General features: G+C 39.1%; 1 protein-coding gene across 2 annotated transcripts in view; it reads right to left on the bottom strand.

Annotated features, from left to right (window-relative positions):
- Nucleotides 1-24,391, bottom strand: part of LOC100744478 (A disintegrin and metalloproteinase with thrombospondin motifs gon-1) — a 160,703-nt gene that overhangs the window by 34,318 nt on the left and 101,994 nt on the right. The window lies entirely within an intron of this gene.

Genomic DNA, 24,391 nt, shown 5'->3' on the forward strand with positions numbered 1-24,391 from the left:
AGAATCTTCGCAATGATTATACGCGTCTAATTGAATGTGCAGTTGACACTTTGAGAGAAATCGATATTTTCATACCGCTTTACTCGTTCCTCGATTCATCCTGACGTCCTTTCTGCCTCTAGATACTTAGCTCTTAAATCACTATACTTTCTACGTGAGTCTAATCTCGCGGCGTCTCGATTTTCCTCTCGTTTTCTTATCGTTTAAATATTCGTATCTAACACGAATTTTCAGATGTCGATGTTAACAGATGTTAACAAAGATTATTTAAATTAATTTAATCTCTTAACATATTTCGTAAGTACGTGATCTGCAAAATGAAAAGATTAAATTATTCACATTACAAAATATATGAATCGATTTTGATAGATTTGAAAGGATTATTCTTTGCAAAACGGTTAAAATTTAATATGAAAAGATTTTTCTACGAAGCAAATCTCTACGTTAATCTCTATTGTTTTAAATGTTATGCATATAATGGGCATAGTAATTAGTCATTCACAAAGGGGAAAGAATTTTATATCAGTCGTTACATGCGCGTCGATGAATCACGGCCGAACGGTTGCTTAACGATTTCGTTAAATCGATTAAGCCTGGATCGATTAAGCATTCATCTGATCGTGTGTATGCACGCCTCATGGTTCCGCGTATACAGATTGCTGTATTGATAAACAGCAATGTCTGCAGCTCGTAACCATGAAATGGAAACCATGAAATGCAAACCATTCCAACAGATTTCTACCGTATCACGCGTTCTTTGACGTTTGAAGGATCATTCCAAGCTTACGTGATTCACACTTTATTCAAGTCTTAGTAAGTTTAATTTCTGACTAAGTTAGTTACATACTCGTACGTTGATTGTTTTATCAAGCTTATGTCTGTAATAAATGTTTTGTAACTTCTATACATATTTCATACAAATTTGTTCTAAATTTTAGCAACGTCTTTAGCATAACTATAGTTATGTCTCATGGCCTTATCACAGCGCTAATGAAATTTCAAAATGTTTCGTATAACACACACAATGAATTAATAAAAGTTTACTATTGTATTCAAATACTTTCATTAGCTACTGCATATCGATATGCAGTCATCATTGTTGCGTGTGCATTGTGATCATCGATGTTCCAGCGGTATTCATTGTTTTTTCTACGATTATTGACATTCTCGTAAGTACTTGCATAGTACAGATACTTTCGTTCCAATCTCTGAGACTAAAGCCTAAGTTATATACAGAATGTAACGTGTGTTCGCGAGAAAAGGTTGTTGCTGAACAATTATTTGAACTGTAAAAAGGTGATCGATTTATTTATTCATTCTGATCTGTAGGAAAATGGCTAAATGTAAATTTAATGTTTGCAATAATTTTCTGAAAATATTGCAGTGTACAAAGGAGATGATATGTTTCTCATGAACGATCAAATTTTATTCACCTGTAGTTAATAATCCAAAAATTGTTTGCTGGTACAAAGTAAGATTAATAAATCGGCTCTGTCCTTACAAAATTCTTTAACAAATTTTTGCATGATAAAATTTTCCAAAGAAAATGTGTTTCACTAAAAAATTCTACAATCTAATATATCATTGGATACTTTAACGCTAAGCATACCAGGCCCGGTCAAACGATCGGTTTCGAAATTAAATGTAAAATTGTACACTCGTTCATCTAACTTTATGCAAATTCTTATATTATCTGATTAGTCAGTTTCTCAATTTTTGTTGATCATTTGGCCTGCTTTGAAAACATCTCTACCATGGCAAAAACATCAAGAAAACTACAGTAGAAACTTCAAGTTAAAAGATTCTCTATCATCGCATGAACAATGAATAATAAATTTTCTAAATTCCAAAAACGAAACTCCTGTATTATAATGAACAAATAACGATAGTAGCGTACACGAAACAAAAAATATCGTTCACGTATGCACGATATAATATACCAGTCGACAACCGTGAAATCGAAATTCCCATAAGATACAAACCTACGACGCATTCAAACGTATAATAATAACAATAACCAGCCGGTCATTACGCTAAATGGCGAACAGATCGCCTGTTCAACAGAAGCAGCCCCTTAACGAACCAACAAGTCGACGATATAATTCGCTAACGACATAATAACGCGTCCCATGGACGAGCAACCGAAAGAATCGCGATAGAGGAAGAAAGAGATGCCTGCGGGCATCGCGGAGCCGCGTCTCGACGCCAGGCATCGCGTCTTCAATCGTCGCAAAAAAACCACCGTACAGTCCTTTACGTTGCGGTAGGTCCACGATGGAATGCGCTTTCATTCCAATCGTAATGACAGCTTTATTGCTCGATGTAATTGCCATTATTATGCCTGGACGAGATTGCTCGTACACATTGTTCCGCGTGACTATCATCGTTCGACGAACGGAAATATCTTTGTAATTCGTGAGATTTTTTGTTTGGCGAAATGATACTGACACGAGTAATTAGATTGATGATCGTTGCGCGTGTATCTTTCCGTAACCACGAGAATGGGATTTCATTTTCTAAATGTGGCTGATAACGTGCAGACTGTGGACATTTATGCAAATTCGTGCTTTTATGAAGACACGGCGGCGGATAAAGGAAAGATTAAATGACTTTAATCTTCATTTTAATCAATACGCCATACATTCTGGTAACTTTTACATTAAAAATTCTTCAGGATGTTGATAACAGTTATCTGCTTTGTGATACACAGGGTGTTTCGTAACACGTGCGATTCGCGTTTCACAAGAGGACAGGAGACACAGACACGATGATAAAGGTTCGTATCAACACGTGTCTCCCCTATTTGACCATGTTCTAAAGTTATAGTCACTTTTGTGTTGCGATAATTCGCGACAGTTTTATCTCCGGAGAAGGTGCTCGAAATGGCCACCCTCGTCGGTTTGCACGCAAGCTTGCAGTCGTCGTGCCAAAGAATTTCGCAATCTTTCAGGAATTCCAGGTGTATGTCGAATAATACATACCAGTGGTAGCCATTTCGAGTATTTTCTACGAAGCTAGATTGCGTATTATTGAAACACGAAAGTTGCTATAACTTTGAGACATGGTCAAACAGAACACGTGTTTACACGAACCTTCTCCATTGCGTTATGTCTCCTGTCCACTTCAGAAGCGAGTTCCACATGTTACGACACACCCTGTATATTACGTTTATTCGTTGCCCTTATTAAATATAAATCCACTTTGTAAAATTATTATAAAATGAAACTTAAGCAGAGGACCATTTTGCGTACTAAGTATTACGTATACCGAGTAGGTGGACGTTGTATATCTTGCAAACGTAAGATAATTGGCGGTCTGATTATACTAAAATATGCATACAATATATTTGCGTCATAGATTAAAATTGTAATCGTTGTGGCTGCGAACGTGCCAGTACGCGATTCAATAGAATACGAAACTTTGTAACTTCGCATCGTAAACGTCTCTTCAATCTTGCACGATAGGAGCTTCGATAATTTGATGCAACGTAAATCGTTGCATTTTAGACCCATCCCAAGAAGATGCATTTCGAGTACTTTTCAAGCTGGCAGCTTGTTTCTAGCTCTCATTTCGATGTCGAGAGTCATGTTTCTGCGGTCTGTTAGCGTGTTCCGGCACATCGGGCCTTTTAACAGCCATTAGGGCGCGGCTTTTGTCATTCTAATTTCAAACGTGCATTCCTTCGCCGATGCCAACTGCTTTTTCGTTGGCTTCGGTTGCTACACTTATAACACAGGGTGTGCCCTGACACTGAATGACAAACGAGAATAATGCAACAAAGCCGATCGTGAAAATATTTTTGTTCGCGGAGAAAGCGTCGACTGTGGAAAGTTGATCGATTTAATTTCTCTGACAGACGAACTTCTGTATTTCTGTATGAATATAAATCTGTAGAAAGGGTGTATCGTAACACGTGGCAGCCACTTCAAGACAGGATAAGAGACACAGAAACAATGAAAAAGATTCGTACGAACGTGTCACTTATCTGACACCCTTTTTCAAAGTTAATGGCCATTCTTCTGTTTTCATATAGATATATCGAATATAAATATACAGGGTGGTTGGTAACTGGTGGTACAAGCGGAAAGGGGGTAATTCTACGCGAAAAAAGAAGTGGAAAATATAGAATAAAAATTTTTCGTTTGAGGCTTTGTTTTCGAGAAAATCGACTTTGAATTTTCGCTCGGTACGCGTGCACTTTATCACGTCTCGTTATAACGGATCTCACTATAGATCGTTGTCTCGATGGAAAAATGAAAAATAAAAAAATGGTAAATGGTAAATGCTGGAAATGTATATCCTCGGTGCGTATTATTCGACACACATCTGGAAATTTTGAGAGAATGAGAAATTCTTTGATACGACGACTGTGAGACAATCAGACCGTGATCATTTCGAGCACTTTGTACGAAGATAAGCAATTGCGGATTAATGAAATACAAAAATGGCTACAGCTCCGAAACAAAGTCAGATAGGACACTGTTCTTTTTATGAAGTTTTTCCTTACTTTCGTACCTCCTGCAATGGATGCCACACGTTATGACACGCTATGTACATAAAATCTGTCCATCACTGAAACCTGCTAACGATCTTTCTAGCAGATATATCCGAGTCTCTAAAAATCCTCAAACTTTCGCATAGCCTGCAGCGTTTCATAAAAATTCTCCACGTGCTCTCTCTCAGAAAATTCGAAATATTCCTGAAAGTCTCTGGAGGCTTCTAGATTTCGTTGAAAGATTTCTTCTATGACCTGCCAGAAACTCTGAATTCTTCCTAGATAGGAGATATCCCAAATAAAGGAAATCCACGAAACAATCTTTAGACCCTGGGAAATGTATATCTATGCATCTCTAAGAATCGTTACGATACAATTTTCAACCTTCCTGAAAGAAAGCCTCTAATTTCTACGAACCTCCTAACGGTTGAACTTCTCGGAACCCGTCGATCTTCAGAGAACATCGCCTTCTTTCTACCGAAAATGTCTTCGCCTCCTATCTCTGCTCTTACCGAAAATCCAGAGCAAAGGGAAAGAAAAATACCCATCCCGAGAGAATTCCGCCAAGGTGTTCAAAACACCATGTACAAGCGGTATCTGTCTGTAGAGACAGCGAACGCCCACGCTTCGAGCGGCATTTGGCCGCGGTGCAAGAGAACGGAAGGCGCCTCTCTCGCGAGATAATAGAAGCGGCGGGTGCGTGCAGCCTATTTGTCGTTGGTTTTGTGTCCGTGGCCGCGCTCGCTATGTTTTTCCCAAGCTGGATCTCGATCGAGCCCCGGGACCAGGCCTGGCGTGCACAGCCTTTATCCGCGTTATTGTCACGCGCCGTGCCTCTCTAACGTTAGTCAGCCGGCCAACATTCGCGGAAACCGGAGAATAAATCGCGGGCTACGACGTAATCGCGATCGTCCAATGGTATTCCGGTTCGAGGAACCGACGGGAGGATTTAATTGACGTTGGAATTCCTTCGCTCGACTCTGTTCTTGCTTTAGGTGGAAAACGGTTGACGACCAGCCTTTTTCCGGCTCCAACACGCAGAGTGACTTGTCTAGCGGTAGTTGCTTATTAGATAAATCTGGATTGTCCAACGCGGAGTAGCGGGTTTGTCGGTTGAATCGATTAGCGAGATACGGATCGTTCTTGAAGGAATTTTCTCGGTTAGCCTGTTAAGTGGCCTGTGGTTTGGTCGATCGTGCGAGAGATTGAGCGGAGAATAGAGGCGTGACTGGGGGTGTTTATCAGATTTACAAGTTCCACTGGATAGGTTTCTTCGTTTGGTAATGACGCGGGATTTTGTGCTGTATGTGGGTGGATTCTGTTATGGAAGCATTGGGATAGAGTAAACCAGGGAGCCGAAGCAGAGAATAGCCATAGGGTTTTGGTGTACGAGCGATTTACATTTTTTAAATTTTTATCTGCTCGTGCATCGATGTATATTCAAACATATTTCACGTCTAATATTCTCCTGCCGAGCTTCTTCAATATTTTCGTCTTCCTATTTTCCGAAATAACTAAACTTTGAATTGATCTTCCAATTACATCGTAGAAGCTAATATTTAATTCCAAAACATTAAAAGAATAAATTTATTCGAGCGCTTTAACAGTTCTAAGAGCTTTACATATACATATTTATATATACAAACACAAACATGTACATAATTCAAATTAAAAATTCCCAAAGTTCTAAGGAATTTCTCTCTCTGACATCTCCATTTTCCCAACTTTCAAAGTAAGTAAACTTTACGACTAGTCTCTCAAAAGTCCTAGAAATTAATGTCTAAACCGCCTGACACATCTTCATAAATGGAGGTTCGCGACTGATAGGTGCATTCTAACAATAAGCGTTTCGAAACGACGGAAGAATGGTCGAACGAAGGAGGAAGAAAAAGCAGAATGAGTTATGACGATGGAAAAAAGTTTCGACGCGGAACTCTTACTTTTCTTGCGCCTCTTCAAACGACTACCCTTTCCCGTAGAACGTGTTAACACGTGTAAAGGAACGGATGATTAATTAAACGGAGGGCGAAGACATAGCATGGCACGTCAGAGTGAATGATCGTGAGAGTGGTATCTGGTGGTTTCTTGCCCAAAGGACGAGAAAAAGGGCCAACCCTTTCGTCATGGATCGTACATCATCCGTCGAAAAATCCCTAGACCGTTGTTCGTACCGCGATTTCATCGTCAGAGGCACTTGCCGTGTGCCGGACGAATAATGGCCTTAAGACGGTCCCGATGAATGCCGGGGCTTATAGACTCGTTCTAACGAAATTGATTCATTCGCCGACCGACCTTTTTATCGAGATTTTACGGAATTTCTGCCGCTTATCTAGCAATATCGTCGAGTTTGAAACGCGGCATAAATTTACAAAGATTTACTCTCGAAAGAATGTAAAGACTTTAAGGTGTTTTATATTTTAAAGTCCGAATCATCGAAATTTTTGCATTCTAAAATTTGACCGATCTCAACATAGGAAGATATCTTCGTGTTACGAAGCTTCAGAAATGAATTTCCCTGCGAATCGGATATTTTTTATATACAAGGCGATTTACGTTTGACAAGGATGGTCAACGATTTTTACCCATGTCGCGAAAAATGATTTCTACCATTCCAACGCAATCAAATTTAAACGTTGTAAATTACATATATGTATAGGGCGTAAACGTTGCAAATTAATTCTTAAATCTTATGAATTATTAGTCAAAGAGAAATAATCTGATAAATGAGAATAAACCAATTAATTGTCGAAATGAAATGTTACACAGCTGAGTATTATTTCAATTATAGCATCCATTAATTAAACAGAAGTGAAATTTTTCCCATTTAGAACAGTGATTTCCTTTTTCTCGTCACTCGTGCAAGACTGAGAAGCGATTGAAAGATGGTGGAATTCCACGCTGAGGATGAGTTCGGTGGTAAGCGGCCGGTTTCATACGGGCGCGGTGATTTATTCGTAGATTTGAACCAATCGCCATAGGGGTTCTGCCGTGTATAAACCTGCCTCCACGTGAAATTTATTAAGCATGCACGGTCGTCCGGTTTCTTCCGTTCGACGCCACAATGCAGAACGTATTCGAAACGACTTCTGTCACGACCGATTCCAACGAGCCGCGTGAAATTATTCAACCTATCGCGCTCAGCTATTTCTACGATAAGTTCGCGTTCCATTGCTTCGATACGGTGTAAAATTAACGAGAATGAGAAATTTCACCTCTGGAATTTTTGCTATTTCTGGAAATTTTTGAATTTCCAACATTTCTGGAGCTTCCAAAATATCGGGAATCTTGCAAATTCAGAAAATGTTTAAATCGTTTAGAATTTATTAATTATTAATTTGTTAATTATTTAGTATAATTTTTGATTTCGCCAAATCCTTATTTAATAGAAAATTTAATTAACAATTAATGCTAAATAACTGGTTTCGTAGATACAGAAAATGTCTTAAAAATACGTCAGGAAAAATAAGTTGCATCGCACTAATAATTTCTTATAATTTATGAAAAAGGAGAACAAAGTATATATATATATATAAATTGAGAAAATTTAATAATTAAATTAAACCAACTAACTCCACAATTTTCGTGTCGATAATTTCATCGATATCAATACGTTTGGCGCAAAGATTAATACTAACGAGAGAAGGCGAACTTTCTAATTAATCTCCGCCTCGTACGCCATATACGTTCCTACATTATACTTACCAATTTTTCTCGAAATTAAGCATCAACCATGAACGTTCGATTTTAAGGACGATCAAATTGGCCACGTCCGCGTCGTTGTTCCACGCGAAGCAACGAAACAGCCGGGTTCTCTGCTCGTCGTTTCAGGTTTATATTTTCCCGCGTATGTTTCATCGCAAATCTGCCCGCAAAACGCGAAGAGCAGCAGAAAAGTAAATTACGGATGATACGAACTTTCACCCGAAATTACAGCGCGCAACGTAACTTTCCAGCAATTATCGGGCGTTCAGCGAGTAACATAAGTGTCCGTGTATAATTTGTATAATCGAAAGTTGCGCGATTTTCGTCTCGATGGATCGTGGATAAAATAAAAAATGTTAAAAAAAAAAAGAGAAAAAAGGGAAAAATATGGGAGAAGGAGAAAAATTGCGAAAAAAAGGGGAGAAAAGATGGTAGAAAACGGCGAGACTCGTAACCTTTCGCGAATTATTAAGTCATTGGTAGCGAGATCGTGATGGTAGGATGGATCGTAGCGAGAGAAAACATCGATCGATCGTTCATGGATCGTCAATTAATAACACGGAAGCGGCTCTCTAATAACATCCTTCGTTCAAATATTTTCCCGCCATAATTACGTCGTGAATGCATCAACGAATCGCTGAATCGGTCTATTAGCGTCGGTGTGGATGTTCCTAATGCGGGCTGGAAACCGGTAATTATCGCGATAACTCAAGTTTCTAACATCCTTCCAGCGAGGTGTGGTGAGTCAGTTCGTTGGAATGCTTTGGATGTTGCAACTATTATTTCGTTTGCGGATGTATCGAGTGGTTTTAAAAGCGACTGAATTTGTAAGTTACGTTAAATTTAGTTTAAACCAAACGAAACGATTATACCGTTGTTCTATGCGCATTGACAGTTTGTCAGAATGTGAGAATATTGGTGTATAGATTTTATTTCATTATTCATTTAATTTTATGTTATCATGCATCAAATGTTTTAGGAACAATTAACTAATATTGGAAACATTGTATTGTACCTTTTACTTGAATTTTACTTGAATTAAATGCAATTTACGTTTGAAACTAAAACTATAAATCGGATGAAATTTGAATAAAAATGATAATTTTGGATTTGTTCTAATCCGACTGTAATTAAAATTCTAATCGAGCTGACTCCCTATTGATCTACGTTTAAATCGAAAGTATGCAAGAATATAATTAGAAAATTCTTTTAGACCAAGTTCAATTTGTAGAAACGTTTTGAAAGGAACAGAGATTCCAAAGTCTACGTTAAAAGGAGATGCCAAAAGAAACGAAAAAATAAAGCACAAAGTAAATCGCTTACATCACGAACACTTTCACGTCTCAATATTACGTAACAATCGATGCAATGCGATTTCCAGATGATGGTATCCAATCAAGGATCAAAAGATCAAGAGATCAAGATGATCATGCGAACGAAACGTGTCGAGGTGGCGTTAACGCCTTCGATCTTAGAGACGTGATAATTTTTGAAGCTCGCAACTTTCAAATTCTCAAGTTTCGGAATCATTAAAATTGTCAAACAATAGAACGCTTGAGTGTTCGAAGTTTCAAATTTCCAAACTTGAAATTTTTGAATTTCCAAAGTTGATAATTTCTTAGCTTCTGAATTTTATAGCTTCCGAACTTTCAAACCTTTAAGTACCTAAATGTCCGAAGCTTGAAACTTGAAATTTTCGAATCTCCGAGGCTTACACAATTCTCTAACTTTCGAATTTTGGAGCTTCTGAACGTTCAAACCTTCAGATACCCAAATGCCCAAAGCTTCAAACTTTAAATCTTTGGATCCCAGAAATCTACAATTCTCCAACTTTCAAAATTTCAAGCTGCCGAATTTTCAAACCTTTAAACACTCAGATTTCCAAAGTTTCCTCCAACTTAACAAACTGAAAGCTTCCGAATGTTCTACCTTTCGAACGTTCCAATTTTCAAACTCTTCTCTCTTCTCAAACTCTCCAATTTCCAAACTGTCGAAATCCCAGTCGAACGTTTCGAAGTTCAAATCGTCGGAGCTAAAACTTTCTCAAAGAGATCGAAATTGTGATTTGTAGTGGACAAAGTCGACGCATCGTCGATTTCCGTGTATTTCGAACATAATAAAGCCGATAAGCTGTGCGAGAAGGTCCGAACGGTAATCATGGAAGGTTGTACTGTAATGTCTGTCATTTCGTTGCTAACCCGTAATAACACGACTTCTACCTTCGCGATTGTCGGATCGTGTCGCGATCCACGAGATCAAGATCGAGAACGGCGAGAGGGGAGAGAAAGAATGGGCCCTGTGCTTCGAGCGGAAGAGGGGAGCCGAAGGGCGCGGCGTGTACGTTCGATCTTGATCATCGTGTCCGTTATTCCGGGACGATCGCGCCGAGTCAATGACTTTTGCATATCTCTCGATCGATCTTTTCGCTTCGTCGTTCGGTAGAGAGTTGTTGCTTCTTCTTCATCGATATCCACGTGGTCGGCGCCCAGCTGTCTACTGAGAAACGTTTCACCGAATTTGGCAAGCCTGCTTGCGATCAATTTTTTCTATACTGAGAAATTCATTTTAATCGATCAAATTTTTGCTCGGGCAATTTTATTTCATTTTATTTTATTTTAATTTCTTACTATTCAATGGATAATTGGATCGAAGTTGAAGGTCTTCGAGGGATGAATATGCTTATAGTCGTCTATAGTCGAATTTAATTCTATTCAATTTTCTAGTTATGCATTCTAATTCGTTGTTAACGTCTTTTGACGTGCATATGCGTTCTAGGAGTATTTAATCTTCCATTACAATCGCGTTTCTCTTTCTATTTGTTTCTAATTTGCTGCCATCAAACGGAGAATCGAATCAAGATCACTTCAATCGTGAGATAGAAGAATCAATAAACTACATATATAGCTATTACTGTTCGTTTGTGTTCGAACTTTACTTCGTAACGACAGTAAGAAATAAAGTTTATAAACCAACGAACCAAGCGATATTTTCGAAAGATATCAAATAAAAATAAAAATACCATTCCAACTGAAAATCATTTCACTTTTCATCGGTTGCATAACCGATCGTTCGTCGTCGCGTATCAACGTAGGTTCAGTCATTGGCTTGCTCGTCGTCAATATAGTGTACCTATACGAGGTTAGAAGCTAGCCTAAGCGCGATTATTAGTAATTACCGAGATAGTCTGAGGTCATCGCGCCATCGTACACGGCCGCACACTCTTTCCGCCCGACAGTTTTTCTTCGCTCGTCGTTAACCCTTCGTTTGAAAAGGATTCGATCAGAGATCATTCGGTTTCGAAAGGCCACCCTCGAAGGGCACACGCCCTCTTTGCGCAAAGAAATCTTCGCATCTCACCACGCCTTCCATTTAACCGGGCGCTTCTTGCCCAAGGTGCTTTTTGCAACTCTGATTCCATTCCATCCGCCTTCTTTTCTTCTTTCATTTCACATCCACTTCGTTTTATTGCAGGCTCCGTACTGTTCCATTGCATGTCGATTCGGTTTTGTCAGATAATTCGGTCGGTCGGTTTCTTTCGTTTTGTTCTGGCTTGTTGAGAAGGCGGTACGAAAAGGGTTGACCGAGAATTCAGCGCGTACTTTTTGCTTGAAGTTCTTGCAGTATGTTTAGTATTTTTCCAGTACTTTATTTTCCTTCGATCTTGTTGATAATCTGTCAACGTATTAACAACTTGCTTATTCCTTTACACGTAGACTGGAATACTTTAAGTTGAATCGAGTGGATGAAAGGGGTGGTTTGAAAAGAATTCGATCAACGATTTAGAAAGATATTTGAGTTCTTGGATTTTGTTAACAGTTTGATAGAAATTCTTTGTTATTTGATTGCGTGTTCTTCTGGCTTCTTCGAACGATTCCATTCACTTCTTTGCGATCTTTTTCTTGTTCGCTCAATGAGCGAAGTAACAGATAAAAAATAGTTGTAAATTTGCCACATATTTTCTGACTGAAGTTTCAGGATCCATTTCGCTTTATGTCTATCTAATTTAGTTGTAGATTATTTTAAGTGCTTTTTATTTATTAAATGAAAGGCATTAATCAAGACCTGAAGCTGGCGCATATCTTACGCGTAATTAAAGTTTCTGTATACGTTCAGTACCGAACTATTCCTCCGACAATTTTTTAATACAATTATTAAACATTACTAAACTTTTGTAAATTTTCTTATAACATGTTTTTCGAGTGTTTTACAGAAGCCCAAAAGAAAAAAATTATTCGCGAAAGAGAAGAATTTTTTCCATCGCCGCAACTGTTCAATAGAAGGAAACAATATCATTCGAAAAATTGCTTCAATTATATGCACGAACCCTAATCACGACGATGATTTTTGTTCCTTCGAATGCGAAACAAGCTTCTCTGTCATCGTTTTCATGCGTCACGCAGCTTTACCTGTTTCACCCGCCTTTTTCTTCCCTAAGTTAACCAGGAGATTTCAGTTTATTGCTCGGAGGTGCAGAAGGGCTGGTTTCTCGTTCGAAATTCGCGCGTGATTACAGGTTCATCGGCTTAACAGGTTTACCATGCCTCAGGCCCGATTCCAGCCTGTGCCAAAGGAAGGAACGAGCCATCGACCAGAGTATCGAGCCCACGACCGGCGTGGATCCTCGATCGATCGCGATCTACCGCCCACGTGCCTCTTCTACCCAATGCGTATGCCGCTTCGTATATATCCTTGCTTGTCATGCAACGTTTTGCTTTTGTATTTTTGTAAAGGACTTTTGTTCAAATATCTTGGAAATGTGAGCAACTTTTTTTTCTTTTTTGTAATTATAATATCGGGTTGCAGTAACGAGTTCATTCGCGCAAGTAATTTTTTGGATTCTTCAAGTAACTTAGAAATATATTTTTAAATTTTGCACACTTTTTTCAGGCTCGTAAAGGAACTTTTTGTTCAAATATTTTGGGAAAATTTGGATTTTTTCTTTAAGTAATATTTTTAAATTAGTTGGTGCTGGGTAATAGTAATTAATGATTATCGCATTCTATATGCGAGTAATTTTTTAAAGAAATAAATTCCCCTGTTAATATCAATATTTGAACTTCGAATTACTTTGACAATGTGAAAGCCAGCTAAATCGTTGATCTGAACGTCGCGTACACTATTCTTGGTATAAACGTTAGAATACTCGAAGGTAAACTTCTATCTATTTAAAGTGATCGATGATTACAACACAACTTCCGGGGTAAGGAGATTCCAACTCGGAAGGTTCCTAATGCTAATATTCGCGAGATTTACTACGCTAATATTATCGATCTTCTACTCTAATAAATTCGATAGTTTCCCAATATTTCTTTTCTACTTTAACAAACCTAAATCCAGTTTAGGGTCGGTTATATATAAATCGAAGCAAAAAGATATTCTACTTTTCCTTTCACTTATCTATTTGCTTCCTCCTTATTGATGCTTTAAAAATTTCTAAAAAAAGTCTTACGATATTACATTTTCATGCTACAAAAATTTAATTAATGTTAGAATTTAATCTTAAAGTTAAGATAAATAACCTGTGGAAGACACAATGTTTATGTTGAAATAATATTAGGTGATATTTATTAAGCAGAATTACAGAACCAAAAGTATTTAAAATATAAGTGAGTGATATGGTATAATTAACAAAGTGTGCAGGTAAAGAATTTATAGATTATTGACAGTTGGCCAGTTACTCTCAGACTGACTGTACGTAGTGATCCATGGCCCCTTAAAAGATTTTCAACCCCACTCTCTATACAGTAGTGAGTATGACCTGTGTAAGTGTCTTGTTCAAATGCCTGTGTAGGTGTCTGTATAAGACTATTTGTGCCTACGTGTATAATATCGTTGTATTCCAACAATTAATATATGTGTCGGGTTAATCGGTTTGGCGCTGGTTCTTGGGGCGCGTTGTGTTTCTTCATTAGGACAAGCCATTGTAGTTGTTCAAAGAGTTTTATATTTACAGTGATATGTACAGGAGTTTAAACAAGGTTTAACCGTATAACGTAATAAGTCACTCTTAATGTGAACAATGTTTTTAGGTTCAAACGAATGCACGGTCAACGGGATAACTCTTTGTTCAATTGGATATGTGTTAAACTCGAAATGACGTTTGCTATGACGTACGGTATCTTTCAGACTGACAGACTGACGTTGTGAATAAACTCTCCAAGGTGCTCATAAGAATAAAAGACTGACACGTTCACACTTGTCAATTGCGTATTGATCAGGGTTATCAACAAAATTCCAGGCGCCGTTACTAGGCAAACTCGCGTAGAGCCGTCATTGCTCCCGTCTCGGGACTTGTTTGTCAATACAACGTGTGTCCCTCAACATTGGTACTTCTACTATGAAGTAAAACGTTCATCCCGTGACCGTGACTACGTTCGGTGACTAGTTGTGTCACCTTGACCCCAAGCCCACTGTTATAATACTATAATGAACAGCTAAAACAAACAATTTAGCCCAAAGTATTGGGAATCTTCCCAAAATTCTAAAAGAAAGGCTCGTTATCCCTACATCTCCGACATATGTAATTCAACCGTCAAATAGAGAAAAGTTATACAAAGAAAACGTAGGAATATCGGAGTTAATAGTAAATCTAATTAATAATAATCAATTAATAGTAAATCGAAGATAAAATCGATAGACGTTCTTATTAAACATTGTATCTTGCATGTTGAAAAATAAAATTGCAGCCAGATGATTTTAAGTGTGTATTTTGCGTGTTATATTCGTTAAATTGATACCTATATAGATATTAAGTTCAAGTGAAGTACATACGCATAGTTAAAAGATGTATTCACCAACTACATTTCTATTCGAGAAACGTAGGTCGTTTCTATTCGATGGCCTACTATTTATGCATCGCTATACTCGACCGATTGTTGTGATTTATTATGCTACTCCGTTCTTTTATAGATTTTATCCTAATTATACAAGATCGTAATTGACACTCAGCTGGGTAATAAAATATCCCATTACAATCGGAGTACAATCAACCTTACAACGTCACAGGAAGTACGAACGAACGTATGTTACAAGCAACCCAAAACCATAAATCAATTACATCATTCAGCTCTTTGCAAACACACCTACATCGCTATTAAAATCTCATTCACACCGCCATACTCTCAACCCACTTGATTGTCTAGTACTTTCAGCATGCCTATTCTAGTCTTGTTGATTTACTTTACATCTTCTGTTCAGTGTAAGTTACACGAATGACCAAACACAAATGAATAATAAATATTAGAAAAATAAGATATTCCATTGGTTAAGCAGGAAAGTGGACCAAGTATCGTTGTATTACCTATTGATCAATGATTTATCAGTAATTTCGCAAGGTTTTTGCACAAGACGAAGAAAACGACGATTTCTCGTTGAATCAAATTACTAAAAATCTTAACATGTACTTAAGATCGTAATAATCAAAGCTTAATCAATCGATCATTACCATTCCAACATCTTCAAACTTTACTCCAACCAGACAGCGCGTAGAAATGTACGTGCAGAGGTTCCATATTTCTATGATCAGTGATTTCTAATTTTATAATTCCATGTTTCTACGATCTTCTAAGGTTCTCTCATTCGTCGAATTTTCTAAAGATTGTACTCGAGAGCCTGAAATATTACATTGGGTTGGCAACTAAGTGATTGCGGATTTTGTCAATACCACCTAAAGACACTTATGATATTGATTTTGTTTTTTACGATATTTATGAACTTCTATTCTGAGTAATTCTTGTAAAGAATTTCTGTTTCTATAACGATTTCTATTTTGATTCTTATACGCTTTGTTTCTAGATTAATTATTTACAAAACTTTATTATTTCCGAGACAGTCCTAGAATTGTTTCTTGTATCGATTTTATAGTAATTGAAACATTACGTTTCTATAAGAACAGTTCATACACATATATCTTTCATTATTTAGTTTTATACTTTAGAGTGGAAATTTATTGCGGATTTTGTCAATACCACCTAATGGCAAAATCCGCAATCACTTAGTTGCCAACTCAATATAACTTTCAACATTCTCGCGAAATCTCTACATTTCCTAAGAAACCTTAAAGTTTCTTGAAATTTCTCTGAAATTTTTCAATATTTCCGAATAAGTTTTCGACTGAGTATATTAAATTTCAAAAGCTTCCTAGAAGTTGCTCGAAGGTTGACGATATACCTAAAATCTTCTCATTTTTCAGATTTTCCAATAACCTTGGAACTTGGCGAAACGATCTCCTAAGAACATTGCATTGTAAAGCATCGTCGCGAGACCTCTCAACAACCAACAACGACGATATAATCGAATTCGTGCAGCTCGCTCGGAAAACAAGAAACGAATGCGCAACAAGATGCGAATAAGAAGCGATAGAGGGCACGAAGTATTTGAATCGAACGTTAAACACCTCATAACGCGATAAGGCCGATGCTCACGGGGCAAAAGCAGGGCAACGGCCATCGTGAAAAGTCACGGTCTATCGTGTAGATGGTCGCGACGTGGATCGTGACCTAATCTCGTTTGAAAGCGAAGGGCGTAACCGTGGCGCGGATCCAGCAAAGTCAGAGGGAAGAGGCATTAAAGAAGTTGGTCCCGCGGCGACGACCACCTGTACCGAAACAGGTTCAGCCATTTACGGATCCCCCCCAGGCGAATTCTGACGTTCCATCGAGACAGCTTGGCGACGTGCTCGCCTCGTCCGCGAGTAACGCTGTCCAAATCTGCGTCTCTGCACGCGCGTCCGACCACCTCTGATCTCTGCGTGTTCGTGCATCTTCGCGCGATGTCGCCTCGAACAGGTGAATGCGAGATTCGAACAACGAAAAATAACGAAAATGAAAAAGTAACGAACGATGGTCTCGCGAATCTAGAAAATTGCGAATCTAATTTTTTTTCACCATGTTCGAATAATGAAATCCTTGACGAAGATTTTAGGAAGAAATTAAAATTCAATCGAAGCTACCGTGGCAACTTTCTTCTTCCTTTCTCCAAGTCTACTTAATGTTGTTACTTTCTTATTCGTTGCAACCGATAAAGACTTGTAAGAATCTTTAATATCGAAATATGAAATTACGATAACGATTCTTCCATTTCACCGTGGAAACTTAAAAAGAAGAGAACGAGTTGAAGATTACCCAAGGGTTAAGTACCTAACTTCTGTTTACCTAACATCTCTAAACTTCCGAAACTACTAAGTCATCAAAAATTACTCCCACTTTTTCTCTCCCTTTCTCTCTCTCTCTATATATATATCTCCTTGTCCATGGGCACGAAATCTCCCTGTTCTTTTATTGCAGCTTGTAAAGGGCCTCCACCCTGCAATATCTCTTCGATAAACACACAAACGATTCGGCCAGGATCGCATGTTAATACCAGTGGAACGTGGTGGCGCGCGATAAATTTCGTCAGTAGTCGAACACGGTCCGTTTATTTTTCCTGAAAAATGACGAAAGCCCTAAAGCGCTACTCCGGAGGTGAGCCTGCGGTCTTCGACCGCGTAGGGTTAACGTTCTTTAAATTCGTACACACGCGCTAGGCCCTCGGGCGAAGAAAAAGGGCAGCAACCGATGGGGGAGATGATCAAGGTCCCTGAGATTAAAAAAAATATACCAGCAACCATCAATTAACCACGCTGCTGATTCCATAAGCAGATGGAAGCGTGTGTCAGCGAGAAATCTTCATCATGGCGTCTCTAATGATAAGGAGCTTACGATATATTTGACGATTACAGATTAAAGTAGTTCGAGGGAAATGTAATAAGAAATATAATTGTAAACGTAATAAATCCAAAATCAAATATAATGAAATATAAGTATGACATAAATATGATATTGTGTAATAAGAGTTTCAAATTTTAGTACATTATGCCTGTCTTTGATTTCTCTTTATGTTTCTCAAAAACAAAACTACCCAGAAAGATGTGTTTCTGTTATCTAACTAACAATTAACCGACGAAATAACTAATATGTAAGAAAAATAATTTTTTCATAGCCCGAAGAAAGATTTAATCCTGAAAATAAACTTTAAAGTATGTTTTAAAGAAGTTAAAATGAATTGATAACTTTTGAGCCTGCTCTAAACGACAAATAAACTTGTTCGTCAAAAACTCACGAAAATAATTCGTAATTTTCCCTTTAATTATCAATTCTCTATATATATTTAAACGCTTCTAAAGATTTTTACGTTTTCCTCTGTGGTGTCAATTAGGCGTCTTCTTAAGAAGCTTCTCTGTACCGTCGTTTTGTCGAGTGAAGATGTTACTTCTAAACTATCGTGGTTAGAGATCAATCATTTACGCAGCCATTCTCCTTTGAGATGAAGTCATAAATCACGCGAGACTAAGGATGCAATTTGTAAGCTTAATTGTATTATCGTTGAATCGTTGCAAGTTTCTAGAGTTCGAAGTATGAAAGACCTTGCCAAAATTAATTACTTTGTTCTTGGAATTTGATGTATCCTTTCGTGTTCCTTTATTAATGAGTCAGGCTATTGTTCATAAATCATCGCGGTCTTACATCAATCAGCCGTGAAACAAAAGAAAGAAAATCATAAATATCAGATGTGTAATCAAACGTATGAGTCGTGGATATAATTACATTAATATTCAATGAATGAAAGCTGTCAGGCTCGACAACCTTTTGAAGTGGAAAATTCCCACTCGAGCGAAACAACGATCGAAGGCATATCGAGACCAAAAATCGCGTCCTTTTATGGGCAACATCAAAGATACTTGCTAAAAGAACCGTGAAAGTGGAAATCTGATAGTTACTAACGTAGGCTGTACAGAATTGTCGACATACTAGATGGTAATAACGTTAATATCAGAAACCAAAAACGGCACACGAGCGCGTAAACACGTTGATAAAATAAAAATAGTATGCAGCCAGCTGTGGGAGCGCGTAATCAGCACCAAATAGCGATGAATCGCATGCGTGTAGACCCACGTATGTAACCGTTGGTAATGTACCGCGAGACGCGTAATATCCGGCAGACGACGCAAAGACCCTCTTGAAGACTTCACGTTAAGACCATGGAAATAGGACACCTCTTTATGTTCCTCTTTTATAGCGTCTGCATGGGAGTAGAGACGCTAACGAACGCAGAGACATAATATACCGTAGATTGACAAACAATCAGGAATTTATTATGAAAAGATGACATCACTATGACTTCAGGCAGCTGACTCAAAATTATTTGAGTACATGGAAGAGAAAGAATCATCAGACTCATCCAGGGACTAAGAGATATCTCGGAAGAAAATGAACATCCTATGCGTTGCTCGACAGCCTCGCTCAAACGCTCAATACTGTTACTGGACAGTATTACAGATAACACATAACACGTATACGATAACGCATGGGATTTGATCGACGACGATGACTCTCTACAGGATATCGTACGAAATATTTCGATCGGGCACATGATACACCTTCCCGGTAACTGTGTTATCACGGAACGCAAAGAAGAAAGTAAGGAATGCGATAACGAAAGAATCAGATAGCAACATCGAAGGTGCAGTACAAGCAGAATCCTCAAAGGAGCTTCTCAGAACTATAAAGTAGTCATTCGGACAATTCCACGTGCTAATCTTAAGCAGACCACCCTAATAAATTAGAACCCGCGCGGAGAAGAAATTCGTTCGAAAAGGATACGATCAGAACATGGAATAGTGGCCATCTTGCGAGGAGTTCATCCAGCTTAGAGTAACTCCTCGCAAGAGGAACATATCTTCTACATGAGCCACTCTAAGCAAGTAAATTGGTCATAGTTGGAGCATCTAGTCAGGTGCTACTTCTGCGCCTAAGACATCCTGGGAAAAGTATACGATATGCACGTCGTATTGTGTCTAGACACATAATTAATTAGGATACCAACACTGCAAGAATGAAGGATGCAACTTTTGATGCGGCCGCCGTTAGGAAACCTTCTCAGACAAGAGCCATAGCTGATCGCTGCAAGGACGAAATGCCAACCATCATCGTTCAATACCACATGCTATGCATCCCGATTAACCACAAACCCATGCGGAACCAGCACAAGGAAATTCAGGCGCAGGCCGACAACAGACAGGAAAATTCAGGCGCAGGCCGACAACAGACAGGAAAATTCAGGCGCAGGTCGACAACAGACAGGAAAATTCTGGCGCAGGCCGACAACAGACAGGAAAATTCAGGCGCAGGCCGACAACAGACAGGAAAATTCAGGCGCAGGCCGACAACAGACAGGAAAATTCAGGCGCAGGCCGACAACAGACAGGAAAATTCAGGCGCAGGCCGACAACAGACAGGAAAATTCAGGCGCAGGCCGACAACAGACAGGAAAATTCAGGCGCAGGCCGACAACAGACAGGAAAATTCAGGCGCAGGCCGACAACAGACAGGAAAATTCAGGCGCAGGCCGACAACAGACAGGAAAATTCAGGCGCAGGCCGACAACAGACAGGAAAATTCAGGCGCAGGCCGACAACAGACAGGAAAATTCAGGCGCAGGCCGACAACAGACAGGAAAATTCAGGCGCAGGCCGACAACAGACAGGAAAATTCAGGCGCAGGCCGACAACAGACAGGAAAATTCAGGCGCAGGCCGACAACAGACAGGAAAATTCAGGCGCAGGCCGACAACAGACAGGAAAATTCAGGCGCAGGCCGACAACAGACAGGGAAATTCAGGCGAAAGCTGGAAACGGACAGGGAAATTCAGGCGAAAGTTGGAAAGGGACAGGCCAATTCAGGCGCAGGCCGACAACAGATAGGAAAATTCAGGTGCGAGTCGGAAACAGATATGGAAATTCAGGTGCAAGTTGAAAACGGACAGGGAAATTGAGGTGCAGACCGGAACCAGACGAGAAAATTCAGGCGCAGCTGTAAAAGACAAGACTATGATGATGTGAAGATTCAAGAGATCCGGTGTCACCTTCCCTAATCGACTACCATCGAACCAGATAAAGAAATTCGACAAGATAAATTCGATGGACGCGCCAGTGGATCACCAGGGCCCAATACAAACGATAATGCCATCGTCGGACCAGAGTGATCAAGGACGAGATTAGACGCAAGATCGAACGTTTGGAAAGATCAAGGTTATCGCAACTTACTCTTCTGACCGGCGCAACGAAGAACGACTATATTATGACTGTGATGTTCTGGTAGCGTGTATGAGCGAATGAACGTATTAACACTTTGACAGCCGCTGTCACTTAGATATAATAATTTCGCTCTTTCATCCGTTGCCGACCATTGTCAAGTTTAAGTGACTTCAGCTTCTTTTTTTAATTCAATCGGCATTTACGTCCGAGATAAATTATCTCTATGTTTGATAGTTTTATCATTTTAAATATAAGATATAAGAAATGATTTACAAATGCACTGGAGCCTAATGGTCTAGTGAAAGTCAGAATGGTCAGAAGATGATTATAATCCCGATTTTTGTATAACTGTACGCAACGACCAGGAAATAAATCAATAAATTCGTACAATGCATAAATGTACAAAATAAATTAACACGATACGATTCAGTAATGATGATGAACTCGATGGAATTTTCTCGAAAAGTGTATCGTAATTATACGATAATAGACCAAGCGAAAAGTGCTGGCTATTGATAGTAAGTGCTACGCGCGAGAAATGCCTGGCTGTCAAAGTGTTAAGATAGAATGGGTTAAGATAGGATCCGATCCGCATGGCGCGAAGATCATCACGTGCCAAATTGTCTATTAGAGCGTTACCAGAACTTTAAGCGAGAAATTACGACGTCCTCTCTTTGTACTTTAACGTTAGCCTCGCAACTCGTACGGGATGATCGTAATTACGACCACACCTTTGCGACTTCGGAGGCATAGCAACAGAGTGGCGTGGTAATTTCCGCCCCACATAGATCCGTGTAATTCGATCGCATTATCGCACGTGTGCCTCGAGTGACGTGATGGATAGCCGGGGTGCAATGAGCGCACCATTATCTATCTCATCCTCGATGCGTTCGTCCAGGAATGTGCAAATTCGGCGATTCTATGTGCGCTGTAACACTGTCGCAGGCTGAGGTTCCAACACACAGAGTCTTTGAACCGAAGATCTATAGTCAGTAAAGTGGTAACGAAACGGTAAGAGTAGTCAAGGACTCACTCGTGTGCTGCTTGTTAATCGTTTGTTGAGTCTTGCAACAATCGGTAAGACGAATTCAGACTTACAAGCCCCTGTAACGAGTTGCTCGCGGTTTGTACGAGTCTCGCGCGTGTATGACAGACATCCGTAGCAAGGCAATAAGCCGGAGTCTGCAAGGTAGTGTTGAGCTTCGTTCGACGTCAGTAAATCCCTGGTAAGGTAGAAGCGAGTATTCGCGAACCGAGGTCGCGAATGAATATTGTAACCTATTGTAAAGTTTCAATCGTAATTGTATGATATAACAAGTGGTATAAAGCGGAACCGTGAACGTGTACGTGTGGGTATCGATAATGTGAAACGGTCAGCATCCACCGTGTGTCTTAGATGTACTTAGTTATCTCTCTTCCCTTTTGTCTCCTTTCTTCTTGTTTCTTCTTTCTCCGTTTCTCCCCAGCGTCACGAGATGCACGAGCGACGACGTCTGTTCATGTTTGTATAATCTCGGGTCGCTCGTACGTATCGCGAATAAAATTGTATTTCAATTTATTAGACCGAAACATTTGTTTCCTTTCTTCCCTATCCTTCTACATGCATCTACGTTAAAAATAAATGTAAAGCTCGGCTACCGTAAGTAAGAAAATCTTAAAAAGTAAAAAAATAAAAAGAAGATCTAAGAAGAAGAAAAAGTCTAAAAAATAAGATAAAAGATTCTTTCTTAATTTATCCATAGTTCAATCTGTATAGGGAAATTCCATTTATCGGGCCGAAATTCGACTTATTTCGCATATCTAAGTACGAGTTCCTGTTGTGTGAATGAGAATAATCATAGCCAGTAAGAAGAATCAGGATACTATTTTCTGACAAATGCGAACTAATTCCAACACTCAACAATTTGTTGTTGTTTTTGAGCAATTTGATTTCGTAAAACGTTCTCTCGGTTTCTTTTGCCAAAAATTCCTCCACTTTTGCATAATACAGCGTATGGTATCAAACCAGTGCTATGAACTCAGATTTAGGAAAATTTTACCTCGATCCACTTCTGTTCTCAATAATTCGAAGATTTACTGTATCCACCTCGTTTTCTATTTTACGAAAATCCTTGCATAACAATTGATTGCACCGAGAACAACGATAATCAAACGTATCTAACTGGAACCTAGAAAAGTACGAATAAAATCGCTGGCAATCTGGAAACGAACGTCGTTACACATTCAAAATTAATTTATTCGACGCTCGATCAATACGAAATTGCTGCACCTTTACACGGTAAAAGAGAAACCAGAACCGCGATGAATTCATAAATAAAAAAGGAGTTTCGCGAATCGATCATCATCTCTCGGAGAAACTCGAAGATCATCCAACGAACATAAGACACCAGTCGACGGCTGACGAAATAATTAATCCGCGCCTTGGTGGACAATGAAATGGCTCGACAACGGAATGTTAATCGAGCTGTCGAAAAAACCGGTCCTGGGCCAAGAAATGAAGAAAAAAAAAAAGAAAAAAGAAAAGAACGATCCGATCGTTCAGGTCCCTGTCCATTTATTTATTCGCAGATCTTGGCGGCGCACGCTCGAATGAACTTTCACCGTGCGACACACGCGTGACATGTCGTTCTTTTTAAAAGAAAACCTACCAACCAACCAACCGACGTACGTTGGTCATGAATAAAACGATAGGTATCGAAGTCACCTGAACGTTTTGTAGTACTACAAACAGGCTGTGCCTGTTCGTTGCACACGTGTGCATCGTTGTCCCTCCTAATGCGAGCTGCACCAACTGCATGCATTATTAATACGTTTTCGGCGCGAGACCACTCTCGTTCCTCTCCGAGAACCAACATGGTTTTAGGGGAGCGATGTTTAGATTGCGGATTTTTATGCAAATTCATGCTTTTATGAGCGCCGTCGTGAAAGTGTGTAGAATGTAAATAAAGCTTTATTGGGCTTAATATACGGTGACTGAGAGACGTATTTGTAGGTGGCTTTATCCTACAACGATTCATCATTTCCACATTTCATTTTTGTAATTAAATATTGGTAATCGTATGAAAATATTGCGGAGTTTAATAGACTTCAACTTATTGATTGGTATATAAGTGCTATAGTAA

Source organism: Bombus impatiens, unplaced genomic scaffold (assembly GCF_000188095.3).
Source record: "Bombus impatiens unplaced genomic scaffold, BIMP_2.2 scf_0102, whole genome shotgun sequence".
Taxonomy (NCBI): domain Eukaryota; kingdom Metazoa; phylum Arthropoda; class Insecta; order Hymenoptera; family Apidae; genus Bombus; species Bombus impatiens.